Genomic DNA, 6,263 nt, shown 5'->3' on the forward strand with positions numbered 1-6,263 from the left:
TAGAAAGAAAAATCACCGACAGCGTACCAGCCACCTTGCCTACTAGCTGTGTGACACTTGGACCACTCCATGCAACATAAGTGGAAGGACCTAGTGGACCTCCTGTCCCTCCTGAGGGGCAATCAGAGACAGAAGCCCCCCGTTAGAGGATGTTTGGGGGGTCTGGAGTGGCTCCACTGCTGCAAAATGCTTTTTTTGTCGGGGGAGGGGGGCTGCACTGGGTGTTCGTTGCTGTGAGCAGGGCTATTCTCTAGTTTCAGTGTGGGGGCTTCTCATTGTGGTGGTTTCTCTTGCAGAACACAGGCTTTAGAGCGCAGGCTCAGTAGTTGGGGCTTGAGGGCTTAGTTGCCTGGAGCCATGGGGAATCTTCCCAGGGATCGAACACATGTCCCCTGCATTGGCAGTCGGATTTTTAACCACTGGACCACCAGGGAAGTCCTGCAAAAATGCTTTTTGTGGTAGCAGCTCTGAGGGCATTTTGTTACAGAGGGTAAAAGTGGGGGAAGCTGCTCTCAGCCCCCAAAGCATCTGGCAGGTGATAGCGAGTGGGCTAGATCACGGTGAAAGAGGGGCGAGAAACAGGATTCCTGTGCGTCTTCTTCATCCATAACTAGATTTTCACAATAAGCGTTGTGGTGTCCCTAGAGTGCGCCAGGCTGTGCCAGGCACTGGGGCTACAATGTTGGGCAGAACAGAGATGTCCCTGCTCCCCGGGGGCTACATAGAGCAGGAGTGCGGGCTTAGGTAAGCAGTGAGTACACAGTGACACACCTTTGAAAGGGCTTCGAAGTCATGGGTCACAGTCCCTTGAGGTTGGAGACAAAACTTTAAGGCAAGATGAGACGGGTCACTGTAAGTAGGAGTAAGTGCTTATGCAAAGGCCCTAGGGTGGCCTAAGGAATTGGAAGGTTACTGTGACAAAAACCCTGGGATGGAAGGTATGAGTAGCTCCAGCTGAGCCCAGGAGAGCAGAAGCCACCCACAAAGGATGTCATTTGTGACCCACAAAGGTCACATTAGGAATTTTAGACTTCATCCTAAGAGCAAAGGGAAAGCCAGTGTTGAGTGCAAGCAAGGAAGGGACAGGAGCAAACGAGCATTTTTAAAAGAGGACTTATTGGACTTCCTTGATGGTCCAGTGGTTAAGAATCTGCCTGCCAAAGCAGCAGACATGGATTCGACCCCATGGTCAGTGAAGTCTCCACATGCCACGGAGCAGTTCAGCCCATGAGCCACAACTACTGAAGCCCTGGCTCCCTAGAAACCATGCTCGGCAACAAGAGAAGCCACCGCCATCCAAAGCCCTCGCGCCTCAACTACAGAGTAGCCTACCGCTCTTCACAACTAGAAGGGGGAGAAAGCCAAAGCAGCAACAAAGACCCAACACAGCCAAAAATCAATAAGTAAATAAAATTCTAAAAAATAAAAATTGTTCAATTTTTGGAGAACCAAGTAAGATCAGAGCCCAAAATTTATGAGCATAACAGCATTTCTGTGTTTTGTCTTTTCCTTGACTTAACTGAATTATTCGCTACATAGCTTTGAATAACATCACCAACTCAATGGACACGAACTTGGGCAAACTCCTGGAGACAGTGAGGGACAGGGAGGCCCGGCTTGCTACAGTCTATCGGGTCACAAAGAGTCGGACACAACTTAATGACTGAACAGCAACAGCAACAAGTTTGGATCGAATGTGGCAATTCATAGTATGTATATAGGGGCTTCCTGACGGCTTGCGGCACCTAAGCCAGAGTCAGCAGCCTGTGCGTCAGGGCGCGCTGCTGCGGCTGCTCGGTGCCCTCTGTAGGAAGAATTCCTTTAAGCAACTTGAGCTCTTCCATTCTAACACCAGTGGACCTTTCCAAGTTCACCCATCTAAATCACATGTGTCAGCATAAATCCACATGGCATAGCCCTCGCTTGCCCACCAAGTTGCCAGAACATTCCCTAAGAATTGCCAGATGCCACCAGGGGATGTATGATTGCCTCCTTTCAACTTGCTTAGACATGATGCTGGAAGAATAAGGGGGTTAAGGGAAAGCTCGTGGTTTTCTGGGGTTGACTTGATGACTAGATCTAGTCCCGGGCAGCCATCCATCACCAGTTAGGGTCTTTTATGACCTTGAGGCCTGCCTGCAGCTGCTGAAAGGTTTGCTGAGCTGGGATTGTGTCTGGAGATTCGATTTTCTGTTTGCAGAGACATCAACAGCTTATCATGAACTTGCAGCTTCCAAATTCACTGCAGTGGAGCCCAAGGAACATGGATCTCAAGTTTGACCTTAAAAACAGCAAAGTGGGCAGGAGAGTTGGGTACAATATTTCATTTTTATTTGGCCCCTTCACTCCAATCTGCCAAATTACCAACTGCATTAGCTGATGACTTTATAGAAGGGCTGGTATAAATGGCCCCAAGTGACCCCTGGCACAGCCACGCAGTATAGGAAGAAGCCACATCAGCAGGTCTATCTTTTTCTGCTTCTGTGCTGAGCAAGCAGTAACCAGCCTGAAGTTGCTTCTCAACACATTTTGTTGACCTTGTATATTTCCCCCACAAAATCACTAGAACACATGGAATTGCTATGGATTTCCAAAATATTAATCTATTTAAAAATAAAATATAGAGAGTTTTTTCTAGGAGTAATATCAGTTTATTCATTGTGAAGATTGTACCAGATGCTAGCAATAGTGAACACTAGATGTAGGATAAATAGGAATTCTCTGCGCCTTCTTTTCTGTAAATCTAAAATTGTTTCAAAGTAAAATGTTTATTTAAAAAAATTTATTTCCAGAACTTGGGGGATCCTTGGTCATTACAATAACACTGCTTAATGGGACAGTTGCTTTAATTATTTTTCTTATGCATTTTCCTCCTAATAAATATCCCTAATCTTCTACTTGATCCCTAGCTCATTATTAGAAACACATCAGGGACTTCCCTGGTGGCTTGTGGATAAAAGTCCGCCTGCCAATGCAGGTGACATGAGTTCAGTCCCTGGTCTGGGAAAGTTCCACATGCCGAAGCAACTAAGCCCAAGCGCCACAATTCCTGAGCCCGGATGCTGCAATTACTGAAGTCTGTGAGCTTAGAGCCCGTGCTCAGCAACAAGAGAAGCCATCACAATGAGAAGTCCACCCACCACAACAAAGACTCAGCACAGCCAAAAACCAGTCGATACATTAATTAAATAAAGAAATAAACCATAAAGAAACACGCCAGCTAAATTTTTGTAGTGTCTTTTTAAAGGTATTAACATTGTACCTGATGGCAACTTAAAAGCTTTCAACTTGCAACTAACTCAGACTTAGTTCAAACTGGACCAGAACCTCTTGTTGGAAACCACAGGAGAGACCACAGGACACATTTTACAGATGAGGAAACTGAGGCACTGCCTCTCCCCATGATAATACACAACATCAGCAGGAATCTCATGCATGCTCTGGATTCCAGATCTTGAACTTGCCGACTTTTAAAATCAGTGGTTTTCAAACTTTTGTGTGCACAATTCAGTTCAGTTCAGTCGCTCAGTCATGTCCAACTTTTTGCCACCCCATGAATCGCAGCATGCCAGGCCTCCCTGTCCATCACCAACTCCTGGAGTTCACTCAGACTCACATCCATTGAGTCAGTGATGCCATCCAGCCATTTCATCCTCTGTCGTCCCCTTCTCCTCCTGCCCCCAATCCCTCCCAGCATCAGAGTCTTTTCCAATGAGTCAACTCTTTGCATGAGGTGGCCAGAGTACTGGAGTTTCAGCTTTAGCATCATTCCTTCCAAAGAAATCCCAGGGCTGATCTCCTTTAGGATGGACTGGTTGGATCTCCTTGCAGCCCAAGGGACTCTCAAGAGTCTTCTCCAACACCACAGTTTAAAAGCATCAATTCTTCGGCTTTCAGCCTTCTTCACAGTCCAACTCTCACATCCATACATGACCACTGGAAAAACCATAGCCTTGACTAGACGGACCTTTGTTGGCAAAGTAATGTCTCTGCTTTTGAATATGCTCTCTAGGTTGGTCATAACTTTCCTTCCAAGGAGTAAGCGTCTTTTAATTTCATGGCTGCAGTCACCATCTACAGTGATTTTGGAGCCCCAAAAAATAAAGTCTGACACTGTTTCCACTGTTTCCCCATCTATTTCCCATGAAGTGATGGGACCAGATGCCATGATCTTTGTTTTCTGAATGTTGAGCTTTAAGCCAACTTTTTCACTCCGCTCTTTCACTTTCATCAAGAAGCTTTTTAGTTCCTCTTCACTTTCTGCCATAAGGGTGGTGTCATCTGCATATCTGAGGTGATTGATATTTCTCCCAGCAATCTTGATTCCAGCTTGTGCTTCTTCCAGTCCAGTGTTTTTCATGATGTACTCTGCATAGAAGTTAAATAAGCAGGGTGACAATATACAGCCTTGACGTACTCCTTTTCCTATCTGGAACCAGTCTGTTGTTCCATGTCCAGTGCTAACTGTTGCTTCCTGACTTGCATACAGATTTCTCAAGAGGCAGGTCAGGTGGTCTGGTATTCTTATCTCTTTCAGAATTTTCCACAGTTTCTTGTGATCCACACAGTCAAAGGCTTTGGCATAGCCAATAAAGCAGAAATAGATGTTTTTCTGGAACTCTCTTGCTTTTTTGATGATCCAGCGGATGTTGGCAATTTGATCCCTGGTTCTTCTGCCTTTTCTAAAACCAGCTTGAACATTCACAGTTCACGTATTGCTGAAGCCTGGCTTGGAGAATTTTGAGCATTATTTTACTAGCGTGTGAGATGAGTGAAATTGTGTGGTAGTTTGAGTGCACAGGACTCCTTAAAAGTCTGAATCTTCGATCTGAGGAAGAACCCAGGTATCTGCGTTTTTAACAAGCTCCAGAAACAGTGCTCACAGTCTGTTGCCAGATGAAGGGACCCTGAGGGTGTTGCCAGATGAAGGGACCCTGAGGGTGTTTCCAGGAGGCAGCACCTGCTCCCCACCACCTCCAATCTTCCTTCTGATCCGAGGCTGGCATTTAGAACCCAGTTCCTGATGCAGGGCCCACCAAGATTACCCAAGCAACACTCACAGGCTGGCTGGAACTCCCTGCCTCACTAACACACAGCTCTTAAATTCCAAGCCTGAATCCCTGATTCTCAGCCTTGGCAGGGTACTGGAATCACCTATTATTGTTTAGTCACTAAGTCATGTCCAACTCTTTTAAGACCCCATGGACTGTAGCCCACCAGGCTCCTCTGTCCATGGGATTTCCCAGACAAGAATACTGGAGTGGGTTGCCATTTCCTCCTCCAGAGGATCTTCCCAATCCAGGGATCGAACCCACACCTCCTGCATTGGCAGGCAGATTCTTTACCACTGAGCCATGCAGGAAGCATGGGGAACTTTAAGAAGCGCTGTTGCTGCTTCACACCCTCAGAGATCCTGATGTGCTAAATGAGCTGGGGAAGGGGGAAAATATGGATGCAGATAAACACAAGAGATCAAACAAAAGCACTTTTTGGCCCAGTGGTTGAGAATCTGCCTTGCAGTGCAGGATACTTGGGTTTGATCCCTAGTTGGGGAACTAAGACCCCACACACTGCGGAGCAAGTAAGCCTGAACGCTGAAACTGGAGAGTCTGTGTGCTGCCAACGAAAGATCCCACGTGCCACAACTAAGACCCAATGCAGCCAAAGAAATAAATATTTAAAAAAAAAATCCGATTCTTTCACCTGTTAGATTCTCAGAGACTGACCTTCATTTCGCAGTCCCTGTTTGCTCTCTGCAGTTGCTGCAGGACCCAGAACAGGAAACAAACTAAATGTCCATCTACAATGGAATGGGTAAAAAATTACAGTTAAAGTGGACTTTTACACATGTAGACACTGACGCAGAGATGAAACGAGCAGATTTTTTCTATGTGCAACAAAATGGATGAACTCATGGGCTTCCCTGATGACTCAGTGGCAAAGAGTCCACCTGCCCATGCAGGAGACATGGGTTCAATCCCTGATCCTGGAAGACCCCACAAACCTCAGAGCAACAAAATCCTTGTGCCACAACTACTGAGCCTGTTCTCTAGAGCCTAGGAACCCTGCGCTTTAGAGCCTGTGCTCCACAACAACAGCAGCCCCCACAATGAGAAGGCCCCGCTCACCGCAAGTAGAGAAAGCCCACACAGCAACAAAGACCCAGCACGACCCAAAACTAACTGAATAAATAAAATGATGTTTTTTAATGGATGAACTCATAACACAGCCCTGAACACATAAATACATAAAAATTTCAAAAT

Source organism: Oryx dammah, unplaced genomic scaffold, assembly GCF_014754425.2.
Source record: "Oryx dammah isolate SB20612 unplaced genomic scaffold, SCBI_Odam_1.1 HiC_scaffold_21, whole genome shotgun sequence".
Lineage (NCBI taxonomy): Eukaryota > Metazoa > Chordata > Mammalia > Artiodactyla > Bovidae > Oryx > Oryx dammah.